The sequence below is a fragment of the Anas acuta genome, unplaced genomic scaffold, assembly GCF_963932015.1.
Source record: "Anas acuta unplaced genomic scaffold, bAnaAcu1.1 SCAFFOLD_50, whole genome shotgun sequence".
In the NCBI taxonomy this organism is placed as follows: Eukaryota; Metazoa; Chordata; class Aves; order Anseriformes; family Anatidae; genus Anas; species Anas acuta.
Genome location: NW_027076097.1, coordinates 371374 through 386593, shown reverse-complemented (window position 1 = coordinate 386593; position 15220 = coordinate 371374). Strand labels below are relative to the sequence as shown.

Here is a 15220-nt window from a genome sequence, read left to right as displayed (position 1 = left end):
GAGATGGAGCACCTCTCTTACGAAGACAGGCTGAGGGAGTTGGAGTTGTGCAGCCTGGAGAAGAGGCTTTAGGCACAGCAGCCTGCCAGTGCCTAAAGGGGGCCTACAGGAAAGCTGGGGAGGGACTCTGGAGGGACTCTTTGGCAGGTGGTGTAATGATAGGACAAGGAGGAATGGCTTTCCAACTAAAAGAGGGTTGATTTGGATTAGATATTCAGAAGAAATTCTTTACTCAGAGGGTGGCAAGGCACTGGCACAGGTTGCCCAAAGAAGCAGTGGATGCCCCATCCCCGGGGGTGTTCAAGGCCAGGCTGGATGGGGCCCTGGGCAACCTGGTCTAGTGGGTGACATCTTTGCCCGTGGCGGGGGGTTGCAACTGGGTGGTCTTTAAGGTCCCTTCCAACCCAAACCATTCTAGGATTCTATTCCATGAAATTTATCTATGAAATCTCTTTGTCAGACTCTGAAAAAAGTCCAAGAGTGAGTTTGCTTCATACAATTACCTAAAGCAGATACTTTCTAAGTAGGATAAATGTAGCCAAAATTTCTAAAGCACTGTGTTTCAGAAAGTAGTGTAAGTTGCCTGTTAGAATAGAGAATGGGAAAGAGCACTTTAATTTTTTTTTATTTTTTTTTTCTCTCATACTTTTGGTATAGCCTAACGGACACAGAATTTGTGTTTAGAACACAACCATCACATAAACTTTGGAATATATATGTCTTTTTTTGCTATACATTTTTTCATTATCTCTTAAAAATTCTCAAGCATCATCTGTTATGTATTAAATACTTAATTTGCAGAACTACATTGTTCACACACACACAAAAAAAGACTTTTTACAACGTACCAATGTGACCACCTCCAATGGTGTAAGTCTTCCCAGAACCTGTCTGTCCGTATGCAAATACTGTAGCATTATATCCCTCAGCCAAAGACACTAGAAGAGGTTTAATGCAAACTGGATAAACTTCTTCTTGGGTTGAGTTTTTGCCAAATACAACATCAAAAGTGAAGACACGGTCTTTCCCAATGATTATTTGTTGTGTATTTGGGACTAATCTCACGCATACTTGGTGGTTATGAAGTACTTCCTTGGAAAGCAGAGGTCTGACCCTTACTGCAACTTTAACCAGGATCTCCTCCATGCCGGCCTCCATCTCTGTGCTCCCCACTCGGTATTCAGGAAGTCATTACGAGATCTGTTACAATTCCTCTGTTCACCTCATTTGCAATTTTCTGCACCTAAGAAAAAATGTTCTCCGAGTTAAATAATAAAGAATTAACTCCCTGCTGAAACAGAATGTTGAAGAGTTTCCCAAAGAATACATAAGCATCATTACACCCTGGAAAGGAACTGTGATAAAAAAGCAGATATGTTAACAACTGTTAAACCAGTGCAGAAACTAATTTTGCTTCTATTACCTTCTAAGCTAGCAGACTTAACCTTTGGTCTGAAAGTGGTCAGACTTTCTGTTTGGATGTTATACTGCCGGATGAAGCAACAATATTGTAAGATCTTGTTAATGAACTCTTGATAAAGCATAGACTTACAATGAACCTTATTTTCTCACTGCTACAGTACCGATGCATAGGCAACAGAAATTATTCAAACAAAACCTTTTTATCCTGAATTTATACCTATAGACACACACGTGCTTGAAAGCCATCTTCTGCTTACAAGGGCCAAGTATTTAGAATTTCAGAAGCACAGAAAGCTGTCGTGTTGCTTACATGGTGGGTATGATTTTAAATAGTTGTGATTACTACACACCAAGCATTCCTCTGATTTTAATCCGTCTCTTTATGCCCATATGGAACTATTTTTTATTAGTTATATATTTCAGCAACCATGGTTCCTTATACTGCCCCCCATCTATTAATTCTGAAGCACAAGAAGAAGCATCGAATAGGATTTCTTTACAAATGTCTACCAGAAACACTCCAAAGCCTCGATGGGTATCAAATGCTGCCGGATCCCAAACACATCTTCTGCTCTTGATGATTCTCAGTCAAGGAGGCTTTGCCATGCAAAGGAAAGTTTGCTGAACTTCCTTCTTGCTCAACTCCCACGCAGCCTTTTTGCTCTGTTACCCAACTGGCAGGACTCACCAGCTAAGCACATCAAATTCAGCCTGCATGAAAATGCAACCAGATTGAAACACAAGTCTTCTGTGGTTGCAAAGAGAAGAGTTTTGGCATTTCACTCACACCCATTTGCATTGAGGGCTTGTCCATTCAGAGCTGAGAAACATTGGAAGCTGACAAAAAGCCTTGTTGTACAGAACAGAGCAAAGGGAAACCAAGAAAGAGAAGCAAGAGCCTGAAATCCTGCTCATTTCAGAAAGGGCACGGCAATCACGAGCACATACTGAAAACTTACTGACTCCCCCCCCCCGCCCCCCCCTCCCAAAATGACACCCAAACCAGTCGCGGGAGGGGAGGGGCGGAGGAGGGGAGAGATCCCATTTCCTACTTCCTCAAACAAACACCAAGCAAAATGCCGGCTCAGCGGCGCTGTGGGGTGGCTCCCCCCAGCCCCAGCCCCGGCCCTGTCGCTCCCCGCTCCAAACCTGCTCCGGGCGGCGGGAGGCAGCTTCCGGGCGGGCTGAGGGGCCGGCGGGCCGCGCCTGGGCCGCCCGAGCTGCTGGTGACAGCGCCTCGCTAGGCAACGGCCGCAACCTTCGGCGGCGCCGCCCCGCCGCGCACAGCGGCCCCCCGCGGCAGGAGGGCGCGGGCGGAGCGGGGGTTGAGGGGTGGGTGTGAGGGGACACCGGAGGGCAGCGGGGGGCAGCCCCCGGCCCCCAGGGACGCGCACAGCTCGCCCTCGAGTCCTGGGGAGGGTGGAGGGGGCCGTCTGCTTGTGGTCAAAGCAGGGGTGCGAAATGCGGCTTCCATCGCCGCGCTCGTCATGGAGGAGAGCGTCTCCTTACGGCTCCGGTGGAGCTCAGCGGTAAAGGCTGAGTTTTCCCTCAAACACAAGCGGTCTCCAAGTAGGCGAGCCACGCTCACAACTGCTCGCAGCTGCTGGCCCAGCAGCCGCCGGGAGTGCCCAGGCACACGTCCACACAGACACATCTGTAGACACAATGCCGACAGAGCTCAAGGAGCAAAACACGAACGGATTCTGTCCGATTTGTATATGAAAAACAACAGGTAAGACCAAGTCGGTCCCATTCATGACATGGAACACTGCTTTAGCAATTTGTAAGTGCACAGAGCTTACTCCACCCTAAAGACTTGATAAACAAAGAGACATTTAGAAAGCTAAGCTGTGAAATGACTGAAACAAAAAGGTGTATTTCCAGCTTCAGTTCCCTAAAGCGTGTAAGTACTTCTCAGAAACATAAGACAGGACAATGTAAAGATGTAATCTGCGATTAAGTAGTTCTTCTTTCACAGGGAAAACCAAAACCAATGACTTTTCAGGGACAGCAAAAACTCTTGATGAGACAACAACCTTACTCACTGTTGAAAATACAATCCCTTTACATCATTGACCTCACTCTGCTGCTGTTCTCTCCTTTTTCTTCTTTTCTCTCTTTTCTTCACATTTATAGATCTACACCCTGAAGCTAGAGATTTACCAGCACGTCGGCCACTTCTGCCTTTTCCAGGCTCTGAATCAGTATCACTTTCCAGTTGTAGTAAGGCAAAACGAGATGCAGTGGTAGGGACTGAACTGATTAGAGCAGATTCCATTGCCATTGTCTGAAATTCTAGGGAGCTGGCTTCTTTTAATTATCAGTTTCCTGGGAAAGTAGCACAGAAGGTAGAATGAAAACATTGTTTGATCAAACAAGCAATAATTCATATCATTAAACCACAGAAGTGGCTTTTTTTTGGCTCAGAAAGCATAAGACAGGGCTGGAATTGGGGGAATGACGGAGAAATCAAAAAGATACAGTATAATTTATTTATATTTTAACCGACTACACTGTATTACCTTAGGTAACTAAAGAAGAATTACATTAAAAAAAAAAAAAAAAAAAAAAAAAAAAAAACTGTCTACCAAACACATTTTAGGCTAATACATTCGCTCTTGAGAGATTTCGTGGAAAAAAGGTGGCTCTACAAGAAGCTGGTCTTCATGTTCTGGGTGGAAATAGACAGAATAGAATAGAATAGAATAGAATAGAATAGAATAGAATAGAATAGAATAGAATAGAATAGAATAGAATAGAATAGAATAGAATAGAATAGAATAGAATAGAATAGAATAGAATAATTTAGTGCTTAAAAACTATTTCAGATGCCATCCCCAGAGCCTCGACAAACACAATTTAAAAATGAAGTAGATAATACACATACGCAAGCTCCAGTTTGGGGTAAGGAGCCTTATCTCTTCTTTTACAAGAAGTTTAATTTTGTTTGCAATGCACTGGAGATTCAGCAAGCAGTTTTCTCCACAGGGAGGTGAACCCAGCATTTCAGCTGGTACCGTCCACAAACATCAAGTTCACCTGTTCTTACAGCAAGACACAGAGGATACGTTGGGAGGAGACAGAACTAAGTAACACTTATGCCTTCTGTTGTTGCCTGTAGCTAAAAGCAACATGTACATCCCTGGGGCACCATTCTAAAGATCAAATCATTTACCTAGCATTAAAGCTAGATCCTGGGTATATCTATGTTTGTCCAACTGCAGTTTTTCCATGCAGAGTTTGGTCAATTAGCAGAGTATTGAAAGTGATGATATCCATCTCTGATTACAAATTTCATAGAAAACAGACATCTAGATATGCTGACATATTATGACAGAGGTGTAGTGAGATAATACATACTTCTTGAAATTACTGTTCAAAAGGGATCTTTAGAGTTTGAAACAAGTTCTTGAGTTATCTGCTTAGATAACCTACAAATCTGTTCCTTATTAAGTACTATTACAAAAGAACATGAGACTCTGCAGAAGTTTCCACAGGCTCTCTTTACCACTTAACTCCAGAATTTCTCCAGTCCAAAATTGTATAGGTGCTCCATATATACTCAGGTATGTCAACATGCAACAATAGCATGGCAGAGACCATTCCCCAAAATAATGATTTAAAAGGAATATGTCATTTCACTTACCAGAGATGAAAGAACCATGCTCTACTCTTAAGTTTACAGGAGACAAAAAGGTTACAGAAAAGAGCATTCTCATCACACAAAGTTACTCAACTCCATTTCTCTCAAAAGAAGAGAAAATGAAGCTGGTCATTCTTAGGAGAAAACGGCCATTGAGCTGTGAATCTACTTGATGCTGATATTCAGATTAGCTGATCAGACCACAACTATGTATCTAGAAAATACAGGTCAATCATATCTACATCATAAGTAATTCATATTTGTCACTCTTTAAATGACAGAACAGGATACATTTGGATTTTTGTGCAGACAAGACTGTGCACATATGCACACGTGTGCATACATTGACAAATATTTTAATGCTAAATAACTATATAGTTAACCAGCTGAGGAAATTAGTTAAAGTTGAGAGACTTCATGCTCTTACTAGCTGGACACAAAATATGTTGAAACTTGAAGCTCAGAGAAAAGATTACAGGTGCATCTTTACAGCAAGAAAAAGCACCAGATAAAAGTGCTCAGTCATGTTCCACAAGAACTTATGATGCTGGATGTTGCTCTAAAGCAGACAACACTCAAAGTTTTGTCTGCAGACTCCCTGCTGTGCTTGGCTTAAGAAAAAAAAAAAAAAAGAACTATAGTATGACTCTTCAGTAAAAGCTTGGAATTTCTAGTCTCTCTCTACTGTGGTGTATTTATAGTTAATGTAAACAGTACAACGGCACAACAGTCTTTATTTGTACAGTGGCAGCAGTGGCTAATGCTGCCAAATCCTTCTTTTTGCACATACAATCTGAAAACAATTACACGTAGCTGAACCTCTACACAGGTACATAAAGTGGCTGCAAACTCCCTTCTTTCGTCTATAAATACACCAATATAAATACACCAGTAAGTATACCTTTGCTGTCTTATCGTAGTTGGCATGCAATTAAGAGCCCAGCTGACAAGTACATTTAACAAGTACTACCCATGGAATTCTGCTGTTCCAATTCACTGAAATACTACAGTGACAACATGATATCAATTTACAAAACCTTATTCCTGAATTCGGTGTTTCTACATCATCATCATCATAATGGATGGCAATGAGTTTATAAAGTGAATTGCAAATACATGAGATTGCAGGTTATTTTCTAGATGAGTCGCAGATAGTTGTTAACATTGCTAATTCAGTTGGTAGGACATTTCAATACTATTCATATTACAGCAGGATCAAATTATCCCACTTCTGCAACACCTAAAGATGGATCCAGTGATTCACCAAGGCCTACCACCATGCCAGGCTTCATATTTTAGCACCACACCTACAATTCTGGCAGACCCATTTTATTAAGCACCTAGCACTTCAGTTTCAAAGTATGGCTCCCATTCCCCCCTCCCTGAAAAAACAATGGGCTGATACCTCAAAAGCTTTCAGCTAATTAGAGGTGCTTGCTAGCACCCTTTCAGAGGCTGGTATAGTTCCCCCCACCTCAGGAATTATGAGCAGTGTTATTCTGTATTGCTATAGAAATAACCAGCCGTAGAAAATTAAAAACACACTGGTGTAATTGAGCTTGAGGCTGTGTTTAAGGAAGCTTTTTGATCACACAAAGAAAGTGTTCAAATATGATTCAAAGATCAAAGCCGAAATTCCTTGAAGTGGTATATTCTTTATTGCAGCGCTGGATGATGCACAGGGGATCTCTCCACCTATCGTGCATACCCAAGGCGGAAAGCAGTCTTGAATTTATACAATCAATCTATCAATATTCTACAAGCGCCTATACATATTCCTTACCTATCCCTGCCTTCCCTCGCTTCTCATGCTAATTAGCCTTTTGACACCTTGCGCCTGCGTAGAGCCTCCCAAGAATTGTGGGCAGGGGTCTTTGGGACGTGGGCAGGGGTCTTTGGGAGGAAGACCCCGAGTCTTCCTCACAGTGTACTTTTCACCTTTGGTCAGGAATCTGCTGAGCTGGCATGTTTCTTAATTGCAAGCGCTGGTTGTTGCTAATTCTTCCATTTGTTGTATCTTTATAATGAATTCCAATGTCCAGTTTTGAGATTTATAGTCCTTCCATTTGTTTCTCTGTCCGCCTGCCGCTTCCTTATCATGAGTTGCAGCGTCTTGTTTCGAGATATACAGTCCTTGTCTGGGGATTGTCCTTGCCTCCCCAATGCCTCCCCACTGCCTCCTTAATCAAATACCACAAGGAGTTTCATAATTCCACAGATCAAACTATGACCTGAAGCATTATTTCAACTTCTACAGTAGTTTTCAAGGAAGAGTTTTGAAGTGCGGTAAAATATTGGAAGTAAATAACAGCCTGTTGCCCAAACCCTATTTATCTGAACACAATATTCCCTACTACATAGGCTACAGGAAAAATCCGCATGAAGGTAAAAGGAAGCAAAGCCTGCTGGCAAGTATTTGAAATTGTTTCCATTTGTGTTATATATTAGCAAGAGCCACAGTCTTGAGAGAAGACTTTCACTAATGTGTCAAGGAAGTAAGTAACCCCGTTACAAAAAGAGCACTCAATAATCCAAGTTGCAACACCATCATGGCATGGATTGACAGCTCCCATAAATGACCCAGTTTCCCAACTTTCTGATCTGCATATCACTAGCAGGCTGTTAGTGCAACTCTCTGTGCAGTCTGCTCCAAGCAGTAAGAGTTGTGAACACAGCTCCTGCAGCCAAAAGTACCTGTTACTCAGATTCATACATCACCAACAGAAGATGAGCATTGTGAGGAATGTGTTAACAATTCGTGTCCATAAAGAACAATTCTGTTTGAATCCTGTCTGCCTCTGGGTCCTGCACTGGCAATTTAATTCTTGAACCACAGATGCAGTGTGTCCCAGTCTCCCCCTCATTCTAGTCAATTTATCACGTCTTCAGAAAACACTCCTTAAATTTATGAACCTGTTTGCTTTTGTTATTCTGGACTTCTATTTCTAACAGTTACAGCCTTTTTTTCCTGTCTTCTTCGAGATTAACTTAACACTGCTATAGATGTGTCTGTGAATGGCTGGGGAAGAATGTTTTAATTACTCCTGAAGCGTCAAATAAGAAAGCTGTTGATTTAAAGATCAAAGCCGAAATTTCCTTAAGTGGTATATTCTTTATTGCAGCGCTGGATGATGCACAGGGGATCTCTCCACCTGTCGTGCATACCCAAGGTGGAAAGCAGTCTTGAATTTATACAATCAATCTATCAATATTCTACAAGCGCCTATACATATTCCTTACCTATCCCCGCCTTCCCTCGCTTCTCATGCTAATTAGCCTTTTGGCACCTTGCGCCTGCGTAGAGCCTCCCAAGAATTGTGGGCAGGGGTCTTTGGGACGTGGGCAGGGGTCTTTGGGAGGAAGACCCCGAGTCTTCCTCACAGTGTACTTTTCACCTTTGGTCAGGAATCTGCTGAGCTGGCATGTTTCTTAATTGCAAGCGCTGGTTGTTGCTAATTCTTCCATTTGTTGTATCTTTATAATGAATTCCAATGTCCAGTTTTGAGATTTATAGTCCTTCCATTTGTTTCTCTGTCCGTCTGCCGCTTCCTTATCATGAGTTGCAGCGTCTTGTTTCGAGATATACAGTCCTTGTCTGGGGATTGTCCTTGCCTCCCCAATGCCTCCCCACTGCCTCCTTAATCAAATACCACAAGGAGTTTCATAATTCCACAGATCAAACTATGACCTGAAGCATTATTTCAACTTCTACAGTAGTTTTCAAGGAAGAGTTTTGAAGTGCGGTAAAATATTGGAAGTAAATAACAGCCTGTTGCCCAAACCCTATTTATCTGAACACAATATTCCCTACTACATAGGCTACAGGAAAAATCCGCATGAAGGTAAAAGGAAGCAAAGCCTGCTGGCAAGTATTTGAAATTGTTTCCATTTGTGTTATATATTAGCAAGAGCCACAGTCTTGAGAGAAGACTTTCACTAATGTGTCAAGGAAGTAAGTAACCCCGTTACAAAAAGAGCCCTCAATAATCCAAGTTGCAACACCATCATGGCATGGATTGACAGCTCCCATAAATGACCCAGTTCCCAAACGTTCTGATCTGCATATCACTAGCAGGCTGTTAGTGCAACTCTCTGTGCAGTCTGCTCCAAGCAGTAAGAGTTGTGAACACAGCTCCTGCAGCCAAAAGTACCTGTTACTCAGATTCATGCATCACCAACAGAAGATGAGCATTATATACATGTACCATATAATTTTAAGGCAACATTATAGCAATGGTTATTTCTAGCAAGTAGTAATTTATTTATTTATTTATTTAGTGCTTTACTCATTTGTAGGTCATGCTTTTCTACAAACCATGTCAGCATACGTGAATGGATTATTTCAGATTTTTATATTAAAACAACAGATAAGACCAAGTCGGTCCCACTAATGACATGGAACACTGCTTTAGCATGTCTGATGCAGCAATTTGTAAGTACACAGAGCTTACTCCACCCTAAAGACTTGATAAACAAAGAGACATTTAGAAAGCTAAACTGTGAAATGACTGAAACAAAAGGGTGTATTTCTAGCTTCAGTTCCCTAAAGCATTTAAGTACTTCTCAGAAACAGAAGACAGGACAATGCCCTGAAGAGCTTCAGTCTAGTTTTAGACATGATGTAACAAAGCTAACTATAATAAAAGTAACATATCCAGTGTTTCAGTAACACCGAATCCCTTTTCTATGTTACCCACCTTAACCCACACTGCAGGTCAAATAGCTCTACTGTAAGCACTGCTGTAAGCCCCCAACACACATGTTAAGAGGAGCGTAATGCACACCCAGAAACTCAGTTGGAGCATCAGCAGCTTCCTGGTCTGCGTACAGCTTTTTATACATGCATGAATTTACAGTTAACTGGCAAATGTTCAAACACCACAAAGAAATGAGCAGCACATCACAATTTAGGACTCTAGGCTGACGTTAGGAGCAGACTTTCAAGCATTTGTGGAATAACCACATAGCTTTAAATACGGTGATCTACTGTTTCAAGGAAAATACGCTGAATAGCCCAAAAACACAACTCAGTTCTTCTTGAACCACTTCCATCTTCAACTAAACTAATAAAGCCACAGATTTCCAAGAACTTTGAAAAGAGCATCTTCCCACACGCTGTCTCCTTGTGTCTATTACTAACATGCTTATTTGCCACCATCTATCATCGAAACACGTGCTCAGCTAACACCTAAAGTACTGACTGTACTAACTCACCACTGTGTCTCTTATTTTTTTCCTTCATCTTCTGAGATTTGATTTCCTCAAGTGTTTTTATTCCAAAATTCAGATTGCCCTCTGAAAATAGGAAACAGTTCATGAGACTGGCTTAGAGGCACTAACTGAGGACCACAGCTCCTCAGGCTTCTTAGCGCTCAGCAACTTTCTGAAGTATTTAGAATAAAGCCTGGCAACACTCCTCACAAGTGAAAGAGCCAGAGAACCAAGGGCATTTTGCCCCTCCTTTCATCCTTCAGGCTTAAAAATGTAGTTTTAATTTTAATCCATTTACACGATATTAGATCCCTCTATCGTTAGATATGGCTTATCAACAGTGGTTGCAAGGCTGCATGTGCAGCCATTTCAACTCCATGCTGTGGCCCTGTTTTGTTCTCCAAAAGTAAAGAAAAGGAGTTCACCTTTCTGACCCAATGGGCACATGATGGTATTCATGGCAGAAATGAGATCATGGAAATAACCGAGTCCATTCAGCACCCCTACATTTTGTTGTGTTTTTACACCACACTGCTTTTGAGTTAACTGTCAAGTTCTTCTGATTTATCCTACTAAGGTGCTGGAATACCTTGTTTAGTAGCAGTAGAACTGCCTTTGCGAGTGGAAATCACCCGTAATCCATTTTTGCCTTCCACAGCTGGTTGCTGGACGGGAGTTCTAGTTTCTTCTTCCTCAGAAAGTTGGTCTGAAGGGGAAAAATCTATTCAGTTATGCATAGACCAGATTGTTCATGATTACGTAGCTCATGCAGTGACACTTCAGCCCATGCTTCATATAAAAAACTTTGTTGCTCTTTTGTTTTGTTTTGTTTTTTAAAGAGCTACGTTGACCTGATGAACTCCTAAGTAGAATACACTAGGACAAAACATCTAGGACTCTAGATTCTCTCTGCAGCTTTAACTACTACACAACACATTGCTCTTCAGACAGAAAAAAGAAATTTCCTTCCTAGTTTCACATAGAACTTTACACAACAGACCAGCTAAAGCCAGGAGTGGTTCCAAGCTTTCCTCCAACGTTTCAGGTTCTGTCCACTGACTGCCGGACAAAGCCACCAGTGACCTGGCCACACTGCCTGCCCTATCGCTAGTCAGACCTCAGGTCATCTGTGATTTCTACATTCCTTTACAGCACAGATTCCTTCAAGAAACAAAGATTTACACAATCATTTACAGCACAAATTCCTTCCAAGAACCAAAACATGCTCACCATCATCATCTTCATCATCATCTGCAGCATTGATTACAACTGGAGGGTGTGTAGGGCTTGGGACATTTTCAGAGTTTTCCACTTTCATCACCCCCTTAGCTGTGGAGAGGGATTTGACTGGACAGAAAGTTTGTTTTGCTGCAGTGACATCTGAGCCACTTTCAAAGCATCGTCCGTGGACTCAGGCGGACTTGGCAGTGTAGCTAGAGGAAGAGGAGGATCATCGGTAATATGACAGTTTAAAACTTTGACCACAATTTAGCAAAGAGGTGGTAGGAAAGGCAGATAACCCGCACAGACAACGAATTCAGCATCTCCTTTTGCCCATCCCATCACTGTTTACACCGTCAACAATGACTTCCCTTCGAACAACAACACATCTCCCTACCACCCAGCAAAAGATGAAACAACAGGAAGCAAACTGCAAGGCAAACATCACACAAAGCAAAGAGAAGCTGAGCACGAAAGCAGAAAACAAACACCAGCAGTACACTCGGTGCAATACACCTATGACTGCAGACCTTTTCCTGTACTCACAAATGAACAGTTACCTGATGCCCCCTACAGGATTGGCACCCACTAAGTAATACTCCAAATTAAGTCTTCAGCGCTTAAAGAAAAAGGACCTAAACTCACTCTTGCTTGGTGGGAAGAATTGTCCATCGATGTAACATCCCTTTGCATGATGAAAAGCACAGTTGGCTTTCTGACAGCCTCCCGGCTGCTTCTCCCAGTAGCAAGGAATCTCACTGCACTTTTTCTGAAGACAGAAAGAAAGAAAAGCTCGTGATAACATGCACCTGAGGCTTGCAAAGAGATGCGCAGCTCCAGATCATGACAGCTGTCACAACACAGTGCTGAAACATCATTCCAAAGGTCAGTTTCTCAGTTCAGTGGAGTATTTCTGGGCATATTCACAAAGTTTGCATAAGCTGGAACCACTATGCACATTTAGATTTGTCATCATTCAGTTAGAGAAGACAGGCACTCTCAGACACCAGTTGAGGGTGGGTTAAACTAATACACCTAGGATTATACTAGGATTATTCAGAGGGAAAAAGAACATCCGAAATTGCCTAGGTTAACCCCGTCTAGAACTACTTCTTGGAGACTTAGTTCTTCTGCACCTTTAACTTTCCCCACTTCCTACCCCAGGCAGCTAGAACAGCGTTATCAGAAGGACTGTGGGTCAGAAGAGACCTGAGAGTTCATTATCAAGCCTGCTCCCATGACGATAGAACAGCCTGTTTATTACCCCCCTGCTCCAGCAGGTTTTAGCAGTCTATTTAACAGCTATTCTGCATCTGTTGAGAAAACTGTCAGCATCTAATAAAAAAAAATATATATATTGCTAAGACATACCTAAGGCATTGATTTTATTTTCCTCTGCTTCCTCCCACCCCCTCTCTTGGTAACAGAAACCAGTATGATTTTGAAGCAAACAAATCTATCCTGCAAAAGCACAATCAGTACACCTACGGCACTGAAAAATGCTTTTGTTGATTGATTTTGAGAACACATCGTTAGGCACTCACGTCAATTTCCATGTGTCTGAATCGGCAGACGTTCCTGAAACAACGACCCTCCTGCCACAGCTTGCAGACCGTCTCATTGCCCAGAGCAGCTTCGCAGTGGCGGTAGGCACATTTGTCTCCCTGGAACCAAAAGGAAACCAACGAGGAAAATAGAGTACAGCCTCAAAAATGGCCATGCTGCTGCCTAATGTTGCTACAACTGAATTCAGAATCTATCTGGTTCTCAAGTTAACCAAAGACCAGTGTGCTTCCTCCTCCTAATCTACTCCTTCCTGAAAAAAAATGGGAAAAAAAAGCAAAGCAAAGCAAAGCCAGCCATACCTTGGTACAGGTAGAATAGAAATAGAAGTAGCAATCGTCTCCTTGTTTAGACATGCCGACGAGTTCTGCTAACAAGCTCGGCTTCTCTCCACAGGGCCTTCCTCTGCTCTTGGAGAGAGCTGTCTTCACCCTTGCTTGGGCTGAAAGTCTTCTACTGGCTTGTGAGCAGGGAAATCTTCTTTTGAAAAGTAACCCTAAAGAAAGTAACAAGTGAAAAATAATGAGGAACCAACATTTTTCCAGCTTTCTTCAGTTCATCAAATCAAGTTATCAGTCTCTCGAAGAGAGCAAAGCCTTGAAATCAGCTGTTACATGAACTAACTAAATATGAAAGTTCCGTAAAGCTGCCAGGAGCTTTGTCAGCAAGTGTTCTCTTCCACATCCTCAGTAAGATGACTTGGAGCACATCTGGAAGCCTGAAAACGGAGTCACTCCTTAAAAAACCACCTGATCATACATGCAAGTCAATAATCAACTCTGGCTACAAATAACTTCTCTAGAACACAGTTAGGACGCATTAAACAGCACGTTCCAGGCACTGTGGGTCTTCCATTTCACCTACCTGGACAACCTCAGCAAAGTTATCGATCTTCAAAGACTTCCAGTTAACTTCTCCTGTAGGCCAAACCAAGACTGAATCCGTGAATTAATAATAAAGGGGTAGGAAGAATTTTCCTCCTCACTTTGCCAAGGGAACCTCTCATCCACAATTCAAACATAGGATGTGCTTTTAAACAGCTTATAACTAATAGAGGAAGCAAGTCCATTTGAATGCTCTCTCAGACTGGAGACAGCCAGGGTTAGTTAGCTCTTCAAAAAAATAAAAACCAAAAAACAAAACAAAACAAAAACAAAAAACCCAGCGCATTTAGAGATGAACTCGTGATTCAAAGTGGCTGCAAAAATGAGGCTCCATCTTCCACAGCCGGACAATTTAACTTTTTTTTTTTTTTTTTTAATTTAAAATTCGGTATGTTCCAATCTCTGGTCTTCAAGATTTCTTCACCTATTAAGAAAACACAAAAACCTTTCCCCGTCTTTATTACCTGTACAGCAAAAAACATACCAGTGCATATAAATCCACAGATGTGCATACGCATACACACATCTGTGTTTATACACACACGAGGAGGGAGTGAGAGAAAGTTAGTGAGAGCGACAGTGAAAATCAGAATTTTTGCCTTTTCGACACAGAGAGCGCGTAAAAATTCTCTCATTTTGAGGGAACTAGAAAAAAATGGAGGCTCTACAAAAGATTTTGATGAGTATGCCTTCGAGGCCGATGCTTTGTAACATGAGTGATCTGGGGGCCACCACACAAATATGCAGACGTATGTACATGCATACAGGATAAACAGATCTATACACACAAGCGTGCACAGTATATGTTGTATGATCTCCATAGCGAGAACAACTCGTAGCCCTGATCAGCCCTGATCAGACACGTAGAGTTGCAATCAATTAACAGCAGGAAGACAGCAGATCAAGGGTACAGCAAGCTTTGAGAGGCAGGGGAATGCTCACTTTGCCAGTGGCATGACTGCATGATGCCAAGGATTTTGAATTAGTTGGATTTTTTGGAAGCAATTGGGTTTTTCTTTCTGCGCTGTAGCAAATACCACAGGTTTGCCACCAGGTGCTGTTCCCTAATCCATATATCCATCCTCATCCATTGCTTCAGGATCATGAAAGGTTAGAGAAGACGACTTAGGTCCAATTTAACAGCCAATGATTTTTCGATGAGCAGAGCTGCAACAGATTTTATTTAGCCACAAGCATTTTTTTTTCTTTTTTCTGAGATGAAGTCAGAAATTTTAATTATTATTTTTTTTAAAGACACTAAACACAAAACCTGCAA

The 15220-nt window shown here is 42.0% G+C and overlaps 1 pseudogene; it reads right to left on the bottom strand.

Annotated features, from left to right (window-relative positions):
* LOC137848951 (kinesin-like protein KIF27) overlaps window positions 1-15220 on the bottom strand; it is a 118195-nt pseudogene that overhangs the window by 19634 nt on the left and 83341 nt on the right.